Here is a 21,987-nt window from a genome sequence, read left to right on the forward strand (position 1 = left end):
AGTCATTCTGGGTACTGGATTCAACTCTGTTGTTCTAAAATGTATCTTTGGTTTCTCCGAGCAGAGCAGAGAGCTGAGTATCTTGACCGTATCACATTGTGTCCCCCCCTCAACCCTCCAAACTCGTGATAAACTTGCTTTTCCTGATTTTCACATTGGCGTGATGCCATCTGCCTGTATTGAAGAGAGAGCCCAGTGAAATTCACCTTTGTGTCTCCCGTTAGGTTGCTACTGAGAACACTTTATTAACATCATACACTGACCTCTTTATGAAGCCTCTCAAAAGCAATTTCTTTCTGGTCTTAATATTAGGAATAACGGTGCTTCGCTTAGGTCATTGGTTTGTTTTTGTTTTATGGGCACTGTAAATGATGTAACTAATTAAGTTTCCTTATTTGACTGCCTGCTAAAAAGCTTAGAGCCAAGTTTGTGGTCCACCCAGAGTAAACGAGTACGATTGTATAAGCATTTTGCATACACTTCATTCCTGGTTCTTCTAAGTGCTTATTGTAATTTATGGATTCTTTCAAGCCACCTTAAACCCCTTCTGGAACAAGGTTGTGTATAAACAGATACATAAACTTTCAAAATGCAGATTTTAAAATGCCTCTGTATTCATTTTAGAGAAAAGAGAAGATAACTTTAAGGAAGTACTAAGAGAGCCAAAATGATTAGAATGGAGGTAGGTCAGATGGAGGTTACATTCCAGAAGCCAAGAGAAGGAGAAGCAGCAGTAAAATATAGCATTCTTTAAAAAAAAATGTGTTTCATTTTTCTGGTGAGTTGTTTTCCTGCTAAATCCGTGCATTTGTGTCTCACAAATAGCAATCTAATAATTGTGCATTATTTTCCTTGCACTTGGAAAAGCTGGAGTTATAACTTGTTCTCAAACCACAGAAGTGGAAAAAAATCAATTCTTTTCCTACAGCAACTTTCCTTCCTGGAGCAGGAAGACCAAAGGCATACTATCATTTCTTTTATCTTACCAGGGTCAGAGGCATAGAAGAGTATTTTACAGAGATTGCGACACCTGTTTTGCTCAGTTAAGGAGAAAACCTTATCTTCCTGTTTTCATGCAAAGTCCTTTGATAATAAAAAAGAATATACTGGAAAAATTACTCCTACGGAAAAGAGTTTTTTTGCCCATTTGCTGATAGTTGACAGTAAGAGATATAAGGAAGCAGTAAACAATTTTCAGCTTTGGATTAAAACTTAAAACCAAAATTATTTTCAAATTAGCACTCATATAGACACATAAATCTGAATGAGAAAAAAAACCACCTAATAACTATGAGACTAATTGAAAGACTATATTTGGTAGATTATTTGGGAAGAAGGATACAAACATTTGTTTCCAAACAATGACATATTTATCAGACCATATTTACTTATGAGTAATGTTACTCATATTTACTTACGAGTGTCTTTTAATATCAAGAATGGGGCTGTAGGAGAAAGCTTTATTAAAGTCTCCCAAATAGGCTGAAATATTCTTTGGCAATCAAATAATTATTGAAAAAAGCAACTGGCTGGGCAGACAATAAACGATTCAAAGACATATGGATAAAATATTAGTTTAGCTTTTAAAAATGACTAAGTTTCTTGGCAAATATATTTGTGGAAAATGGGGATTTGATGACATTAAACTTCTACAGATTAATTTGGAAACAAATACCACAGTGATTTTCTCTGTTGCTAACCACTGTACGTATATGTGAGTGTGTGTGTGTGTGTGTGTGTTAGTGCACTCGCACAGAATTATAATAACTGATTCCTTTAGGCTATGACTAAATTCCTTATACCAGCCTTGAAGGCTCTCCTTGGTCTGCCATGTCTAATCTACTTTTTAAATCGAATTTTCTACTACTTTCCTATTGTTGGAAGTTTGGGGAATACCCATTGCTTTCCTTTCATCCAAGTTCAAATCAATTAGAGTTCAAATCAATTAGAACGGACACAGGAAGCCAGATGGAAATGAAGATAGCTTTATTGGTGGTAAAACCAAATTGGAGAATGTGTTAGGGCTTCCTATTGCCACGTTCTGAATTAAACTCAACCACCCAGTTTCAGGAACAGAAGTTGAAACAGAGCAGAAGCCAGGCTGGACTGGCTAGCCTTTTCTGCTAACCCCATGGAGACTGGAATCTAGAACAATGCTGGTGGCCCAAGGGAAGTGGGGAAGGCATGGCAGGCCCCATTGCTTTGTTATTACAGTGACCCTGTACTGTGGCTAGTGTGCACCAAAAAAAAAACCCATCAGGCTCTCACAGTTCTCCACATCCACTCCAGTAACCCCCTGTTAGGGACCAGAGTGGAAGTTTCCTCTCTTTTATAGAAGTGTGAGCCCTAGGAATCCTGCAGACAACTGCAGCAGCTCTCTGCCATAGCCAGAGTGCTCAGTTTGCTGTCCCAGTACCAGCAATTTTCACGGGGTTCCCTTCGCCTGGAAAGCCCTTCATACTCCTCTTCACCACATCAAACTCAGTCTACTTTTCAGCCTAGTTCCAATCAGCCTTCTTCTGTGAAATCTTCCCTGACCAACCCAAACCAGTCACCTGACGTGGATTCATCTCCTTCTCTTAGTTGGAGTCTGAAAGGCAGAAAGCGTGGTGGTTGAGCAATGGGCTTGTGTTCAGATCCTGCCTCTAACTCATTTGGTCTAGTCTCTTCACCTTTTTTGGTCCCAGCTTCCTCCTCTGAAAAAGTGGACATGATCATAATAAAGGCGATACTATCCAACTCATAGCTTTTAGGGAGGATTAAATGGGATGAGCCATGTAAGATACCTAAGTCATGGCCCAGCACATGCTAAATGCACAATAATTGTTAACTTTTTTTTTTTTTTTTTTTTGGCGGTACGCAGGCCACTCACTGTTGTGGCCTCTCCCGTCGTGGAGCAGAGGCTCTGGACGCGCAGGCTCATGCCTGCGCGGCCCAGCCGCTCCGCGGCATGTGGGATCCTCCCAGACCCAGGCACGAACCCCTGTCCCCTGCATCGGCAGGCGGACTCTCAACCACTGCGCCACCAGGAAAGCCCCTTTTTTTTTTTTCGGTACGCGGGCCTTTCACTGTTGTGGTCTCTCCCGTTGCGGAGCACAGGCTCTGGACGCGCAGGCTCAGCGGCCATGGCTCACGGGCCCAGCCGCTCCACGGCATGTGGGATCTTCCCGGACCGGGGCACGAATTCGTATCCCCTGCATTGGCAGGCTGACTCTCAACCACTGCGCCACCAGGGAAACCCTGTTAGCTTTTTTTATCAGCTGATTTTATATCCCAGTAGAGCTTAGTAAAGAGCTATGATAGTAACATCTCAAAATAAGCTTGCTTCTCAGTTTCAGGAAAATAGATACCTTTAGATTGTATAATCCTCCTTAATGATCATTCCTCCCTCTAAACTGGCCCTACGTGTAGAAGTGAAATGTAGGAATTTGCTCATTTCTTGGATGTGACATTCAGTATGCAGGAGGGGAAAATAAAAATGAAGAAGGACCACTCTCTCTTTAGCCAAATAAGTGGAGCCACCTTATATAGGACCTGGGATTAAATGTTTTAATTACCATCCTGCTAAAAGCAGGCATGACAGCATCTTAACCTCTCTCTCAGGAAGGACAAGCCACACAAAGGGGTCATTTCAGAAACTAATTAGCTGCTGCCGGCTGCTACTCTTTGCATAGTTTCCAATTCTTGGGAGTCTTCTCTGCCCATTCTTTTTGCCCACACATCCTCCTCCTTAACACTTCGTGGTAGCCTTGGATATGTTAGCTTGAGGGAGCAGGGACTGAAGAGGCACAGTCAAAACTCCAGGTGTCACTGAGGCCTTGAACTTCCTTACCGTCAGGCCTGTTTGAAGCTCTTACTTTTGGAGTACTATGTGGTTGACTCTCTCCAAAGAGATACACAGTCTTAAAGGGTTAGGTTAAAAATGCTACTTATTTAGAAAAAGACCACATTTTTACTACATTTATGTCATGTTATTTATCCCCATAAGCCATTTATCCACCTTGATGAATAATTTATTCTTCATAATAATAATGAAGCAGGCACTAATTCATGGGAGTGGGAGGAGGCACACATTAGGAAACAGTTTTGAATTAATATGAGTTTTCAGCTGAGTATAAAGTCCCCAAGAAGCATATATACTCTTCAAGATTTTATCGGTTCTGATGGCTAAATTAGGGATCATAAGAGGAAGCAGAGAAAAGTCTGGATTTCATCAGGAGACCTCAAAGGGCCCTCTCCTGCACGAGGTATCAGGTCAAAGTGTGGGAGACGTGGGTAGAGGCAGCTATTCTGGGATTTAAAATCAAGTACATATCCCTGCTAAAAATTCACACCCTGAATCTAACAATGAGAAAACATCAGAGCCAAATTGAATGACATGCTACAAAATATCTAGCCTATAATTCTCAAAAGTGTGAAGGTCAAGAGATTAGGAGTTTGGGATTAACTGATACACACTACTGTATATAAAACATAAGAAACAGCAAGGACCTACTGTATAGTACAGGGAACTATGTTCAATATCTTGTAATAACCTTGTAATAATCTATAATGGAAAAGATTTGGAAAAAGAATATATATATATATATATATATATATATAACTGAACCACTTTGATGTACACCTGAAACTAACACAACATTATAAATCAACTATGCTTTAATAAAAAAAGAAAGAAAAGCAGAGAAAGACTAAGGAATTGTCCCAGGTTAAAGAAGACTAAAAAGCATGACAACTAAATTCATGATCTTGGATGGGACCTGTGTAGGGGTAAAAATCTATAAAGGACATTGAGACAATGTATAAAATTTTAGTATGGACCATGGATTAGATAATGGTATTGTATCGATGTTAAATTTCCTGATTTGGATAATTTCATGATAGTTCGGTAGGAGAATGTCCTTGCTTTCAGAAAACATACACCAAAGTATTTAGGGGTATAGCTGAGCACAATTTCTCTAACTTATTCAAAAATGGTTAGGAAAAACAATTGGTGAATCTGTATGAAGGGTAAACTATTGCTGCAACTTTCCTGTAAGTTTGAATTTATATCTAAATAAAAAGTTTTCCCTAAAAGTCAATCCAGATAATTTAGACCTGTAATTACTACATTTAGCATAGTACCTAAGTTATACTAAGTGCTCAAAAATAATTTATTGAATGAATATCGTATTGGCTTTCAAATGACCCTGTGGACCTAGCTTTATAGTCACAGGACTTCATAACCAATTTAACTACCAGAAAATTCCAAATTCTTTTTTTCTCCCTGAACATAAATTATATACTTTCAGGTTTCTTATCTAACCCTCACCCCCATAAAGGATGTCAACAATTTTTTTTTTTTTCAAAAAGCGAGTAGCCAAAACAGGGAGGCAAGGAAAAGGAAATCCTATTACTTTATCACTACGCAAGTGATATTGCTGCTGGATTAAGTATTCTAATTTTCCAGACCTTATGGTTTTATATCTTCAAAGAAGAATCTGTGCTACTTGCTTTTCTGGTGAAAAAAATTCTTTCAGCCATTATATGCCGTTAATACTATGCAGCGCTTCAGAATTTAAAACTCCTGTCAACCTGAAAAGGTTATAGAGCAGGATTTTCACTTTTATTCCCCTTCTTTTCAGCTCTCATTCCACACTTGTGAACGCTATCAGCACATATACATACTATAACCTTTCTTTGGGGCCTTTCTCTTTGCTCCTCATGTCAAAAAATGCATTCCCTGATGTTCAAAACGTACCTGATGTTCACAACTAGACCTCGGTATTATTACAAGCTGGTCAGACATTTACAGCCAGGCCATTTTGTTCTGTTGGACATAAACAATCTCACAGAATACCAAACTCAGATAAAGTTACTCTGAGACCGTAATAAAATGAAACAAAACAAGGTTACTTCATAATATTGTCTAAGTACAGACAAAATCAAAGTCACTGTGCCTCTTACAAAATACCCAATCATAGGATTGCCCCCACTTTCTGACAGCATCTAATCTACAGCAGATCTCTGCTTCCTTGGTCCCTCTCCCAAATCATCTATCCGAAGCCCAAATCCTATAATAATTTCTTTCTCCATAGTCTTACTGAGACACCCCACAGTCCCTCATGATGAGTGTTCTTTGTCTGCAGTGAGTAAAATTCCAACTTTTTAAACTACGGGTGTGTTCTTGGTTGTCTTTGACTGAAGGGCAAGGACATGCTGTTCTGGGGAATATTCTCCATTCAATCTACAAATACTTGATAGTTGTATTAGAAGTGCCCAAAGCAGGTACGTTCAGCCTCTTGTTTCATCTAATCAGGAAGTAGTTATTGGTCATGTTCATTTGTTCATTCAAAAATATTTATTAAGCATTTACTCTATACCAGGCACTGAGCTAAGTGCTGCAGATAAAGAAATATTTAAGACATAGTTTACTTTCTCAATGAGCTCACACTCTGGTAGGCAAGACTAACACAGAAAAACATAAACTTCAGTACAGTATGTAAATTGTATGGTGGAAGTAAGAGCCAGGTAGTGGTTTGCAAAAAGGGCAGGATTACTCTACTTGGGTGGAACATGAAGCACTTATATGAAAGAAAAGTTGTTTAGCTGATCTCGAAAGACGATCAGTGTTGACCAATTGCACAGGGGAAGAAGAGGTATTCTAGACAGGGAGGAGGCACGTGAGGTAAATCGAGTGACTGGAACGGTTGGATTGAGAGAGTGGACTGCAAAGAGAAGTCTGGAGAGGGCGTCTGGGGAAGGCCCAGGTCATGGTGGGGTTAGTGGATTTAATCTCCCAGTAGCAAGGAGATCTCCAGAATTTATGGGGGGAAGCAATACAAATACTATAAGCTGTGGCCCATGCATTCAACGAGTTTACATTCCTGTTGGTGAAATGAAACTCACACATAAAAAAACAACCAGAGAGTAACACAATCAATATAGAATTATAACACCCGCATCCTCTTCGTCTACCCTGGAAATTGCTTGTAAATAGTTCCCATACAACTCTTTGCCAGAGGGCACTCTCTGGGCGGAGGAGCTTGCTTGGTCTGCATGTGGGAGATTTCAGAAGTGCCATGTTAACTTTCGCCCTTTCCTCATAGTGACCTTGAACTGGTAAGGGGTGGGAATTAGTGTATAAATATCTCAGTGTCCTCAGCTCTCGGTAGGGCAATTCTGAGACATGTTTTACATAATGTTTCAGAAAGTGCCCAGTGAGATGGAGCCCTGGGTTTCCCACAGCTGTTAACACTTTCATTTATACACATTTTATCGGTTTTCCTTCCTTCCCTCCTTCAGCATGTTTCTGGAGATCATACCTCCTCTCCCAATAAACTGCTTGTGCCCAAATCCTTGCTGAGGGTCCACTTTTTCAAAACCCCAACCTAAGACAAAGATGAAGTCATAAATTATGTGTTACAGTCTCTATTGACTCTAGGAAATTCTGGAAGAACCCATTCTGTTCTCCCTTTATCCTCCAAACAGTGTGCCTCACCCTTCTGCCCCTACAACCTTGTGCCATACATTGCTCATGACTTTGCCCCTAGGTAGGTAACAGTCTATCTTCACCGTGTTGATGGTCTTGGGGAGAGTCAGCCTGAAAAGCTCCCACTCCCATGCAAAGCTGCTTTTATTCTGGTATCTGCTAGGCGAGTGATTTGGCTACCTTTCAACTTTCAGATAAAATCGTCACATTTTGGGGGCACTGAGACCATTGCCAGTCACTGTAGCTTCCTAAATATTCATAAGTATAACAGCTGGGGCTTGGTAAACACATTTTTCCAGACAGTGGTCGTTCGGAATCTCTGAGTAATGACAACCTTAGTACTGGGATCAGCTAATAAATTTATTCATCTAAACATCAAGGTCATGGACCCACTGAGACTCAAGAAGAACCTTTGAGCCTGTTTCTCTGAAGCAAATATTAATGAGCTGGATGTCTATTCTTGAGTCAGCTCACATTCCAATTATTATTAGCGGCTTGCATCAGTAAAGTTGTATTTAGCATGACACCTGTTGCAAAGAGGCTCATGTTTCTTTATGCCCGTAACAACAATTTAAATCTCTAGGAGCAGTCAGACTTTGACATTGAATCTATTTCTATAACAGCATTGACTGGAAAATCTTTTTGGCATGGTCAGATAGAGTGAGAACTAAGACCAAAACAAGAAATTGGAATGTGATGCCTTTTCAAATGACTAAGTGCTAGTAAGAACTGTGAAAGTATGTAATAAAAATGGAATTTACTAAATTCCATTTATTTATTTATAAAATCAATATATAAATATAAAAATCAGTAATGGGGGTGGTGGTTAAGTGGGTATATACTTTTATTAAAATTCATTGAACTGTACACATAAAATCTGTGCTTGTTGTTACATGTAAATTATACCTTCATAAAGTTGATTAAAATTAATACACTTTATATATAGAAGCAATAACAAGTTAGAAAATATAATGGAATAGAAGACCCCATTTAAAACAGCAGATAATAAACCAAAATAAATAAAATATAATATCTAGTTGGAAACTTATTTTTAAAAACTCCAAAACCTATATGAGAAAAACTAGAACACACTTATGAAATACACAAAAATACACAGGAACAAATAAAAAGACGTACCATATTCTGGTTAGGAAAATGTATATCACTAAGATGTCAATTCACCTTAGGTTAATTTCTTAGTTCACATACCAACTGAATATTTAATAGTATTGAAGAATTATTGTCAACTTTTGGATGTGATAATGGTATTGCAAAAGAATCCTTATCTTTTAGCAATACACTTTGAAATATTTATGAATAAAATAATATGATTGTCTGGGTTTTGCTTCAAAAAACTCCAGCGGTGGGGAGAGGGGAGAAGTGGCTGAAGGTATAGATGAAACAAGATGACCATTTTCACATCAAATAGTTAGATAAAAAAGTGTAAGTAGTCTGTTTTTAAATAAATCAAATTCTATTTACAGATATCATTATAATTTTCTATTTTCCCTTCTTACAGTGGTTGACCAGACAAACAAATCCTGAAACATATAAATCAGTATTTCCCAAAAACAAAAGGAAAGGAAAGGAAGCAAAAAGGAAAGAAAGGGAAGGAAAGGAAGGAAGGGTAAGGAAGGAAGGAGGAGTAAAGAAGGAAGGAAGGGATGAAGAGGGGGAGGGAGGGAGAGAGGGAAGAAAAAACATTTATATGATCAAGTAAGGTTGGAATATATTTCAGATGTTTTCTTTTTTTGTGGTACGCGGGCCTCTCACTGCTGTGGCCTCTCCCGTTGTGGAGCACAGGCTCCGGACGCGCAGGCTCAGCGGCCGTGGCTCACGGGCCCAGCCGCTCCGCGGCATGTGGGATCTTCCCGGACCGGGGCACGAACCCGTGTCCCCCACATCGGCAGGCGGACTCTCAACCACTGTGCCACCAGGGAAGCCCCTCAGATATTTTCTTACTCTTATAGATTCACAGTGCACATTAACCAGTGATTCTTAATCAGGTGACTATCAGAACTATCCAGAGAGTGATATTTTTTTTCTCTTATTCCGTAGATCTGGGTGGGGCCCAGTCATCTGTAGTTTTTTAAAGTTCCCCAGGTGACTCGAATGTACATTTCTGAGTGGGAGTCACTATGAGCATATAAAATACCTAGAAAATTCCTGCAGTCAAGAAACTTGTATGATATTACTTACCTTGATATTTCCAAAATTTATGTTACCAAGGAACCCTTTTATTGTATAACACTTATTAAGATCTCCCCAAACCAGTGGTAAGAGGCAGTAAAACACAAGCTCAAGCTTCCTTGAATGCTATGTAAACAGTAGGAGCTTGGATTAGATTACCTCCAAGGTATCTTCTAGCTATAAAATTTGCCAATTGTAAGGCCCAGATCTCTAGGGGTGAAAAGTAACTACCAACATAATTAACTTGTACCTTTATATTCAGCCAAATGATTCCCCCAATCAATAATATACTGATGAATTTAGATGTACTTTTAGTCCGTATTTTTTTTTTTTAGTCCGTATTTTTGATAGCTTTGTGTCTTCCAAACTTGCTCCCCTATTTCATCCCCTACCTTTCAGCTTAAATATGTCATCCGAGTAAGATTAGTAAAGTCTTTCCAATGTCATTCTCACTTTTTAGTGAGAAGAAATAGAATTTATGGCACTACCTTGAAAAATAAACTCTGCCAATAGGGTGTTTATAGCTTTCAAAAACAAAAGTTTAAGAAAGTAGCTTTTTATTGACCCCTCCAATTAAAAAGCAAACATCAATGGGAGCAGAGGCCTTTGGGAATTAATGGTTGTTGCTGGGGTGACCAACCATTCTGGTTTGCCAGGGACCGAGCTGTTTCCCTGGATGCAGGACTTTCAGTGCTAAAACAAGAACCTCAGACAAATCAGGACAGTTGTTGCCAACTGCTGTTTGAAAAGGATGGAGAAGGTGTGCACTTTTTCCCGTGGTTCATTACACAATTGCTTTTATCTTCTGGACTTTTTCTACTCCTACCATTATAGTGGCTGACTGTGGCTCAGTGTCGTTCATTCCATTATTACCTTTTCTTGCTGTGGGAGTTGAAGGGCTGCATGTTTTTCAGTTTTACTTCTATCTTCTCTGAGTTTTAATCTGTCGTCCCATGGCAACAAGAGGCTTAGAGAGCTGGAGAAAGCATGCTTGGCTGATGTCCATTTACATGACAACTGTGCTATATGTGGGTGGGGATGCAGGGGCAGGGAGAGGCACACACTGGAAAACATGATGTTAACTGGGAGTCACCGAACATAACTTTACTTATCACTGCGCAGTAAGCCAGCTGGTACCCAATTTGCATTGTCCCTTATTGATTAATTGATTGAAACAAGCAGAAAGCCAAAAGCTTATTTCGGGTGCATTAAAAAAATTCCTTACCCAGTCCTCACTCCTAATTTATTTGTTGTTTACTTGGTTCTAAGGGCACCAAGTACCAATCACACTGGAAAGTTAATGCTTTTCTAGCGGTTTATTGCCACCATCCTAGCTAAGTTTATTGGACTATAAAAGCACCAGAGGTGATAGGTATTGGTTAGAATTTCTATTGGTAAGTCACTGAGCCAGAAGTAGTTAAGTGTTACACAGAATAACAAGCCTGCCTCTGCTTTCCAGGTAGCAGTTGTTTTTTTGTTGTTGTTTTGGTTTGGGTTAGGTTGGGTTTAGGGTTTTTTTAAAATACCACACATTTATTATCTCCCAGTTTCTGTGAGTCAGGAATTCAGGCACAGGTTAACTGAGCCCTCTGGCTCAGGAACTCTCGTAGGCTGCAGTCAAGATGTGGACTGTGGCTGTAGTCTCACTGGGGAAGGATTCACTTCCAAGCTCACTCAGGTGGTTGTTGGCAGGATTCAGTTTCTTACAAGTGTTTGGACTGAGGGCCTCAGTTGTTTGCTGGCTCTTGACTGGAGGCCACCAGGAATTTCTTGTCACATCGGCCTCCCCAGCATGGCAGCCTGCTTCATCAAAGCCAGCAAGAGGGTCTGCTAGCAAGAAGGAATTCACAGTCTTAGAACTATCATGGAAGTATCATCTCATCACCATATTCTATTTGTTAGAGGCAAGTCAGTAGGTCCAGTTCACACTCAAGGAGAGAGGATTACATTCGGGTGTGAATACTAAGAAACAGTGATCATGGGGTGAGGGGCATCTTAGATGTAGTTGCTTCCATTTAGCAATTTTGGAAGCAGCATAGCAAAGTGGTTGACTGAACTGCCTCTGAAGCCTTGTTTGGATCCCTGGCATTGCAACCTCCTAGCTGTATGGCCTTGAAAAAGTTACTTAACCTCTCTAAGCTTCAGTTTCCCCATCTGTTAATTCAGAATAATAACAGTACTTAGCTCTCAGAGTGATTGTGAGGGTTCAATTTAAATGAAATTACTTATGTACATGTTTAGCATGGTGCCTGGCATGCGGTAGGTACTCAGAAATGCTCCTTGTCTTAGCCAGGGTTTCCTAGCAGCACCCTGAGAGACAGGCAGATGGGTTAGGGAGCAGGGCAGAAGAGGAAGTCAAGCCAGGGTGATATCTCAGCAAAAATCCTGCAAGGGTTAACTTCAGCCTGACCCTGCAGAGGAACTCTCAGTGTGAGTTTGCCCTCCGAGTTGTATCATCTTGAGGTCAGGCAGTTGGGCTTTCATACTCCCATGCTCGATATCAACAACTGGTCAACAACCACCCACCCCAAGGTAGAGTGGGGGGAAACTCCCAGCACTAGCCCTCTGACCCTCTACTGGCAAAGCAGCTCCAGTAGCCTGAGGGCAGCTCTCTGAAGAAGAGCTGCCACAGGTGCTGGCCTGGCAATTCAAAGAACGCTGACATTGGTGGAGGGAGGCCACAGAATAGGAAAATGGCAAAAAGGGATCTGGGTGGAGCGCTGATATTGTCCAATATGTTACCCAATTTAAAAAACGAGGTTCCAGGCTGAGCAGGGGGATGAAACAAGTTCACAGAAAACTGTAATTAGATGCAAAATGTAATCATTGCTGTAATTGAAGTTTCAGATGGGGTCTTGGCAGAAGTTTCAGCCAGATTTTTACAAGAGAAGATAGAGAAGGCATCCAAAATGATATTGAATATTGATCAAAATTTTAACAAGCAGAGATGAGGGTAGTGGTATGAACAAAGGCATGGAGATAGGGAATATGGGAACAGATTTAGGGAACAAGTAATTCAGTTTTCTTGTAGGGTATAGAGGGGGAGTGGGGGGGGGAAAGCCAAGCATAGACGGGTTGGGGATAGATCACAAAGAAGCTTGAATGTGGGGATGATAAATTTGCACTTAACTGAGAAGCCATTCAAGGTTTTTGAACAAGGAAGCTATCATTGCTCTACTTTAGGAAATTAATTTGACTTTGCTGAATGTGATGGCTTAGAGTAAGACAGGAAAGATAGGAAGAGAGAAATTAGAAGCTTATTACAAAAGCAATATGAGTGATTGTGAGGATTCGGGGTAGGGTAGTGAGAATGGAAACGGGAAGCAGACGCAGATGTTACAAAGGCAGAGAGCTTACAGATTTGGCAATTGACTGGATAAAGTGAGGAACAAAGAACAGGCTTCCAGCCTTTGGGAAAGGAGATAATTTGTGGGAGAACATAATGAATTTATCTTGGGACCTGTTGAGTTTGAGGTGATGTTGGATTATTCAGGGAGCGATGTCCATCAGGAACCTGTGAACACAGGGATAGAGCTTGAGGAAATAATTGAATTCAGAGATAGAGGTTTGGCAGATGAAAGCATGGACATTGATGAGCTCAAGGTTCAAAAGTGAGAAAAAAATAACGACCAGTGGCAGTCTTGGGAAGCATGTAGGAGCAAGAGGAGGAAGAAAATCAGTGCAGAACACAGAGAAGGAGCATATGCAGAAGTAGAGTGAAGAGGCTTCAATGTTGTAACAGTCAGGAGAAGATGGGCTTCCCTGGTGGCGCAGTGGTTGAGAGTCCTCCTGCCGATGCAGGGGACGCGGGTTCGTGCCCCAGTCCGGGAAGATTCCACATGCCGTGGAGCGACTGGGCCCGTGAGCCATGGCCGCTGAGCCTGCGCGTCTGGAGCCTGTGCTCCGCAACGGGAGAGACCACAACAGTGAGAGGCCCGCGTACTACCAAAAAAAAAAAAAAAAAAGTCAGGAGAAGAGATGGCCTCAAAGAGAACAACATGAAAAAAAATGGAGAGATGGAGAGGAATAGGGAGAAGGAGACAGCAGTGGGATTGACAATTAACAGTTCATCTATGACATTTGGTGAGTGGTTTCAGTGGGGCAGCAAAAATGGAATCGACACTTCAAAGGGATGAGCAATGAGCAGGTTATGAGAATGTTTTCAAGGAGTCTGATGGCAGTGAGTTTGGCAGCTTGTGAGAGGTAGGGTGTAAATATTTTTCATACAGGATAAACCTAAAAATGTAAGCAAGGGGAAGGGACAATAAAACAGGAGTAATTAAAATATAGATTGATGGAGCCAGATCTAAAGTATCACCAGAAGAGACTGAGGTCAAGAGAATATATGTGTTCTTGCTGTCCTTGCCAGCGCTGGTCAGGTAAATAACCCATTACAGCTTCCTGTGGTTGACGTAGTTGTCATCCCCTGCCCCCATCTCATTCCCTTTAAACTTCGAATCTTTCAAATTTTTACTCAAGTAGTGTCTCTAGTAAAGTGTCTAATTTCAGATGAAGTTTGCCATTTGAGAGAGTAATTTGCAAAAGATGACTATAGCAGGGTGAGGAATAGCGGATGCGTGACTAGCACTGAAAGCTCACAGATCCACCCACCACACTCATCATTATGGAGGAGAGCAATTACCCTAGAACAAAATGCAATTTCCACGTCTAATTTTTGGTTTCTGTGTTAACTAAAGGTTACACCAGCACACAGATAAAATATCCTTCAGTTGAACTTCATATGCCCAGTCACTCGAGATAACTCTAAAGGTAAAGATCTGGGGACAAGTTTATTAGTCAAAGGCTCTAAATAGAATCAAAACTGAAAAGAATCTTAAAAGCAGTCACTATATGATCTTCAATATATTTTTGTTGTTGTTGTTTGTGTTTCTTTTCTCAGATACTAGGAGAAGGGATTTGGGATTCTAAAGTGAGCCTGGGAATGAAGAAAGTAAAGCTACCTCTGTGACATTATTACAGTTTTCCCAGAGTATCATCCTGAATTACAAACATGAAATTAAGCTTCTAAGATGAAGCAAGGCTCTGCCTCGTGCATACAGTGACAGTGGCAGCTGTCTTCCCCTGTGAAGGGATTAGTAGTGGTGGTGGTGATAGTGACCTCTGAAAGCTGTGCAGAGCCATGCTGCACTGTGTAGGCACTTTCCTGCTGCTAAATTTATATGTGCCATGGTTAAAAACTTGGAATTAATTTAGTCATATCGTATGTGCATGAGGTAGTTTCTTTTCACCAATCTGTAGCCTATAAGGAAAATAACCTAAGGACCAAACAATGCAACAGGAAAAAAAATTCACACACATAAATTGAGAAAACATTGCTGAAATTAAAAAGCCTTTGAATATACAGATGGGAATGGCATGATATATCCCAGGAAAATTGGATGCTGAATGAGCATGCTAGTTACTAATCTCTCAGCTCCAAATATACCCTTCTTTTATACACCACTTGGTGATGCTGTGGCTGACACTCTGGAAATTACATTTTTCATTTGCCCGATGGTTTCTTGTTAGGCTCTACCAATATTGGAAGGCAGGAGGAGGGAGCATCCTTCCTTCTCTTTGTATGATACTCCCCATCAGCGTAGAACCAGCAAAGGTACTTTATTGGTTCCTGTCTCCAGCTTCTTTTGGTATTTCCATTACTGACTGGTCTTGCCCCTTTAAGATAACAGCAGCAGCCAGAAGTGTACAGTCTTCAGAGGTCTGAGGTTCAACTCTGCAGGGTCTCTTCAAGCTCCTGAAGTAACAACACCAGCCAACCAGCCAGGCAGCACCCCATCCTTGGGGACTGGAGTCCCCTCCTCCAAGCTTCTGGGTTCTGATCACCTCCTCCCTTTATTTTCCAAGTCTTAGAAGTGATCACTGTTTTCCACACGTATAACCTCTGGGTTCCCTCCGTGTTCTCCTTTTGTTCTTTCAGCCCTCTTACACCCATGCAAAGTTCCCTATATTAAATACCCTCTGTTGAAATACCTAGCATGATGTCTGTTTTAATGACTGTACCCTGACTGATAGAATGAGCAAGAACAAAGCATATCCCAGTAAATTTCCTAGACTTCAAAAACAAAGTGTCCTGTGGGCAGTAAAACATAAAACCACCTACAAGGGAAAAAAAAAACAAGGTTGACTTTTGACTTCTGCTCAGTAATATTCAACCCTAGAAGATAGTAAATACAGCGATGCCTATAAGCTTCTAAGGGAAAAAAGAGCCCTAAGAAGATTATAACCATCAAAAATGTTGTTCAAGTGTAGAGGCAACAGATAAATATTTTCAGACATGCGAGAATTCAGGAAATATATTCCTTTAAAATATTCTTGATGAAACTAAAATAAGGAATTTTCTCAAACAAAAGATGGAGAGTCTATGACAAATGAACTGGCAACAGGCATTAACTTCTCTTAAATATATCCCTCAGAAACACACCATTGTAAAGCAATTGTACTCCAATAAACATGTTAAAATATATATATATATGTAGACTACAAATGTAAAATATGACAATAAGCCAAAAACTTACTAACGAAACTCAAGAAGCAGAGGAGATACATTTTCTAACAAATTGTCAACTGTTTGTAGAAATGCAGTAGACTTTTATACATTTTTTTAAATTCAGGGAACCTGCCAAACTTTTAACTCTTGTAAATTATAAATTCTGTCAGATTTTCTACATAATCACATCATCTGCTATAATGACAGCTTTTCCTTTTTTCAATACTTACACATTAAAATTTTTTTCTTGTTTGGTTGCACCGGCTAGGATGTCCAGTACAATTGAATAGAAGTGGTGATAGAAGGCCCCTTTGTCTTTTTTTTTTCGGATCTTAATGGTAACCCTTTCATTTTGTCACCATTAAGTGCAATAATTGCTATCAATATTGATAGATGTCTTTTATCGGGTAAGAGAAGGTCCCTTTTATTTCTCATTTGCTGACTGTTATGATCATGAGTACGTATTAACTTTATTTTCAGACCGATTTTCTGTATCCATGTGGTTTTTCACCTTTAAATTGTCAATGTGGTGAATTACATTGATTAATTTTCTAATATTAAATTAATCTTGCATTTATAGAGTAAACTAAACATGGTCATCTTTTTAAACCTTACTAAATTCAGTTTGTTAATATAGTGTTTGGAGTTCCTGTGTCTATATTCTTCATTGAGAACAGCCTGTAGTTTTCCTTTCTTGTACTATCCTTGATCTGTGTTTGGAGTCAAGGTTGTGCTAGCCTCATCAAACGAGTTGAGGTGCATCCCCTCTTTCTCTGCTTATCTTGTGGTCTACCATATAATAAGTTTTTATAAGTGTTCTCTATGTGCATGAAAAAAATGTGCTTTCTCCAGTTTGGGCCTGCAGTGTTCCATGAATGTCCACTGGACCAAGCTTCCTTATTGTCACATTAAAATCTTCCATATCAGTACAGATTTTTCTGCTTAATTTGTCAATTCCTGAGAAAGATGTGTTAAAATTTCCCCATCAATGTAGTGGATTTCTTTATTTCACCTTGTTTCATATTCTTACGTATATTAGGCACATATGAATTTAGAAGGTTTATACTATCTTGATGATACCCTCCTCCTGAACAACACAAGGACCTTAATATTATCTCTGATTGCCACTCTTCATGCTTACATGTTTGTCCAGTATTTTTTACATTTATTTGTTTATTTTTGGCTGCGTTGGGTCTTCGATGCTGTACGCAGGCTTTCTCTAGTTGTGGTGAGGGAGGGCTACTCTTCATTGCGGTGTGCAGGCTTCTCCTTGCGGTGGCTTCTCGTGGAGCACGGGCTCTAGGTGTGTGGGCTTCAGTAGTTGTGGCTTGCGGGCTCTAGAGCACAGGCTCAGTAGTTGTGGCACATGGGCTTAGTTGCTCTGTGGCATGTGGGATCTTCCTGGACCAGGGCTTGAACCCATATCCCCTGCATTGGCAGGTGGATTCTTTTTTTTTTTTTAACATCTTTTTTGGAGTATAATTGCTTTACAATGGTGTGTTAGTTGCTGCTTTATAACAAAGTGAATCAGCTATACGTATACATATATCCCCATATTTCCTCCCTCTTGCGTCTCCCTCCCACCCTCCATATCCCACCCCTCTAGGTGGACATAAAGCACCGAGCTGACCTCCCTGTGCCGTGCGGCTGCTTCCCACTAGCTATCTGTTTTACATTTGGTAGTGTATATATGTCAGTGCTACTCTCTCACTTCATCACAACTTACCCTTCCCCCTCCCCATGTCCTCAAGTCCATTCTCTACATCTGCATCTTTATTCCCGTCTTGCCCCTAGGTTCTTCATGAACTTTTTTTTTCTTAGATTCTATATATATGTGTTAATATATGTGTTAGCATATGGTATTTGTTTTTCTCTTTCTGACTTACTTCACTCTGTATGACAGACTGTGGGTCCATCCACCTCACTACAAATAACTCAATTTCGTTTCTTTTTATGGCTGAGTAATATTCCATTGTATATATGTAACACATCTTCTTTATCCATTCATCTGTCGATGGACACTTAGGTTGCTTCCATGTCCTGGCTATTGTAAATAGAGCTGCAATGAACATTGTGGTACATGACTCTTTTTGAATTATGGTTTTCTCAGGGTATATGCCCTGTAGTGGGATTGCTGGGTCATAGGGTAGTTCTATTTTTAGTTTTTATCTTTTTTTTTTTTTTTTTTTGCGGTACATGGGCCTCCCACTGCTGTGGCCTCTCCCATTGCGGAGCACAGGCTCCGGACGCGCAGGCTCAGCGGCCACGGCTCACGGGCCCAGCCACTCCGCGGCTCACGGGATCCCCCTGGACCGGGGCACGAACCCGCGTCCTGCACATCGGCAGGCGGACTCTCAACCACTACGCCACCAGGGAAGCCCTATTTTTAGTTTTTTAAGGAACCTCTATACTGTCCTCCATAGTGGCTGTATCAATTTATATTCCCACCAGCAGTGCAAGAGGGTTCGCTTTTCTCCACACCCTCTCCAACATTTACTATTTGTAGATTTTTTGATGATGGCCATTCTCACCGGTGTGAGGTGAGACCTCATTGTAGTTTTGATTTGCATTTGTCTAATGATTAGTGATGTTGAGCATCGTTTCATGTGTTTGTTGGCAATCTGGATATCTTCTTTGGAGAAATGTCTATTTAGGTCTTCTGGCAGGCAGATTCTTAACCACTGTACCACCAGGGAAGTCCCTATCCAGTATTTTAGTTCTATCTTATTTTTCATTTTAAATATTAGACATTACTCTCTATATATTCACTTGTTTTAGTGTTTTATATACCCAATTTGGATTTTATCCATTATCTTTCCTTCTTGCATTTCAGACCTTACATCTTGAGATTATTTTCTCCTACTTGAATGACAGTCCTTTAGACTTGACTTTACTGAGGATCTGTTGATCCAGCTGTTTTAATTTTTGTTTTTCTGAAAAAGTTTTTTATTTCATTTTCATGCTTGAAATGTAGTTTCTGTGGGTACAGAATTCTAATCTCACAGTCATTGAATCTCAGAATATTAAAGATATTATTCCACTGCTTTCTGGCTCCACTTGTGGCTATTCATCTAATGCCGTTCCTTGTAAGTGACTATTAGTCTTTTCTCTATGGCTAATTTTGATATTTTCTCTTTGTTAATCCACAGTTTCACTAGGATATATGAAGGTGTGGATTTCTTTTTAGTTATCCTGTTTGGGATTCATTAAGACTTCATAATGAGATTTAGTGTCTGTCACCTATTCTGGAAAAATCTCATCTGTGATCTCTTTAAATAGTTCCTTTCCTCCATGTCATTTAATCTTTCTTTTATAGTTTTTATCTCCTGTTTCTGGGCTACATTCTAGGGAGTTCCTTTAGGTCTCCTGCCTGTTGCTGCTACAACATATTCTTCTGATGGCTAAGCCTGTTTCCTCCCATGCTGCAGTGGTGCAGCAGGACTGGAACTCCCAGTTCCATCTTCTCTCTGTTCACGTGGGATTCATCTTCTGTCCCTCTCAGGAAACGAACTTAATTGGGGTTTGTTCCTGGAACCGTCTCTGGTTGGTAGTCCCTCACCTTGCCATCTGTTCCCAATTTCTGTTCTCCTCCTCCAGTAGTACAGGGACAGTCCAGGAAGTCTCTGGCTAAGGAGACAGCCAATGAGAGAGTGGAATTCCAGTCACCTTTTCTAGTAGGCATCCATAACTTTATGAGTAATTCTCTTGAAATCCCCATCTTGGCTTTGCAAAAGGGGAGCATCCTTCCTCACCCCAATCAGAGAAAGGTTGTATGGTAATGGTGACGGGTTAAAACTGCTCACTTCACAGATACTAAAGGGCAGTGGGCTCTCCCTTAGTTCTCCCTCTGTATTAACTAGGAGAAGGATGGCATAGGGTGGATGTGGTAGTGTCTGTTTTTTTGCTCTCCACTTCATACTCCTTGCAGGGGGTTGGCTAGCCCCAACTCTAAATGCTTGATGAACTTAGATTTAGAGTAATTAGTCTTTTGTTACCAACTTTGGGCCTTACTGTAACTCCAGGGTAACAGAAAAACCCACTCAATATCTGGTTATACATGAAAGCATTATTGTTGACAAAGGTTGATCAATCATTAGGCTACTCACCTGTTACTGTCAGTTGTATTTCCAACTGTACTTCTTAATTTACTGTGTTTAACTCAGATAACTAAATGAATATGTGTTTAGAAGAATCACAATATCTTTCTGCACGCTTAGTTTTGATACAGTAATTTACTTGTAATTTCTAAAATTGCATCTGCTCTAAGGAATAGTTTGTCAAACACTTCAGAATGCATGAAGTTTACACAATTCAGTACACCCTAGGCTCATCTTGGGTTTTCCCTTAAACAATAGCAAACCAAAACATCAACTTCTGGTTAGCTTTCCAAATTAGACTATGTACAAGCACGGTCTATTGATTGTCTGGGATGAAGACACACTGGCATCATCCATTAACAGCTCTAATTAGGGGAGCCATCAATTAAAGTAAAGCAGGCCTTGGGCTGAGAATAAACATGACAGAAAACACGCATGATCTGCTAATTGTCTAATCACTAATGGACATTAGTGAATTGAAGGACATTATGACTCTCATAAAAACAGTGGAATTTTAAAATAAAAGGACATATGCTTATTGTAAAACAAGTTAAATAAAACAGAAGAGATAAAAATCTCTACAAATCCCCTGACTTAGAGATAAACGCTATTAATATTTTGGTAAACAACCTTATAGACATATAGATGCTTGCCTTTTGAAGGAATCACATTGTCAGTGTTTTGGGTAACTGTAACACACATTACTATTTCAGATGCTTCTCAGTAGTCTCCATAACCCCTTGACATTCTTTCATTTTATAGAAGTAAGATAAATGACTAGCCAGTGTCCATTTATAGACACTCCTGAAGCGTGGTAATAGGGGCAATCTCCAGAAGCCGGGAATGTGAAGAAACTATAGAAAATATTGAGAAGCATCCAAAAATTCAGAAGTTGCCCATAATTTTAGAGAAATTCCCCAACTTTGATAAGGAAGACTGTATTTAAAGGCATGATATTAACAAGTTAGTTTTGCCCTGTTGATCCCATGCTGGTGTTAAATCAATGGTAATGTCTTTTTGGTTTTCTTCTGTGTGGATCTTCTTTAGAATTGTCTCTCTGGTGTCTCCTTTAATTGCCTAAGCAGGACTGCCACCTAGCTTCAGTTGCTAAGCTTTCAGAATGTCAGAGCTTCCATCAAATAATGAGCGGCCAACTTGAAGTTCCCTTCAAATGCCTTTATCACTTATCACTTCAAGTGCCTTTATCCCAGGACAAAGGAGCTCTTCATTTGGACTATTATAGTTCGAGCTTTGTTATATTATCACTGCAGGCATTGAAGTTTTCAGAGGAAAGAGTAGAATGATTTATCCTTGTGTGAACAGAGGATAACAAGAATGAGCAGGACCTTTGACCACCCAGAGGATGGAGCAAAAGGGATAATGCCATGGTCCTTGGTTCAGGGTGGGGGGCAGGGGTATCATTCTTCCCCAAGGAGATTTTAAGTTTCGTTTATCACTCAGAATATCAGGTGCCTTATCATAGAAATAATTACTTGATTACTGTCAGAATCAGTGATTCTCAACCCTGACTGCGCATTAGAACTACCCTAGAGGCTTTGAGACAGTACCGATGACTAGGCGCCACTTCCCGAGACACTGATTTAATTGTTCCAAAGTGTTTCTCAGGCATCAGTATTTTTAGGCTTTTCAGTGATTCTAATGAGCACACAGGGTTGCAAAGCACTGGTCGAAATGAATAGAAGAGAATGGAAGTCTCATTA

At 40.1% G+C, this 21,987-nt stretch overlaps 1 protein-coding gene across 5 annotated transcripts in view; it reads left to right on the forward strand.

Moving 5' to 3' along the window:
- The window catches only part of RPGR (retinitis pigmentosa GTPase regulator), a 268,816-nt gene that overhangs the window by 66,099 nt on the left and 180,730 nt on the right, over positions 1–21,987 (forward strand). The window lies entirely within an intron of this gene.

Source organism: Lagenorhynchus albirostris, chromosome X (genome assembly GCF_949774975.1).
Source record: "Lagenorhynchus albirostris chromosome X, mLagAlb1.1, whole genome shotgun sequence".
Taxonomy (NCBI): domain Eukaryota; kingdom Metazoa; phylum Chordata; class Mammalia; order Artiodactyla; family Delphinidae; genus Lagenorhynchus; species Lagenorhynchus albirostris.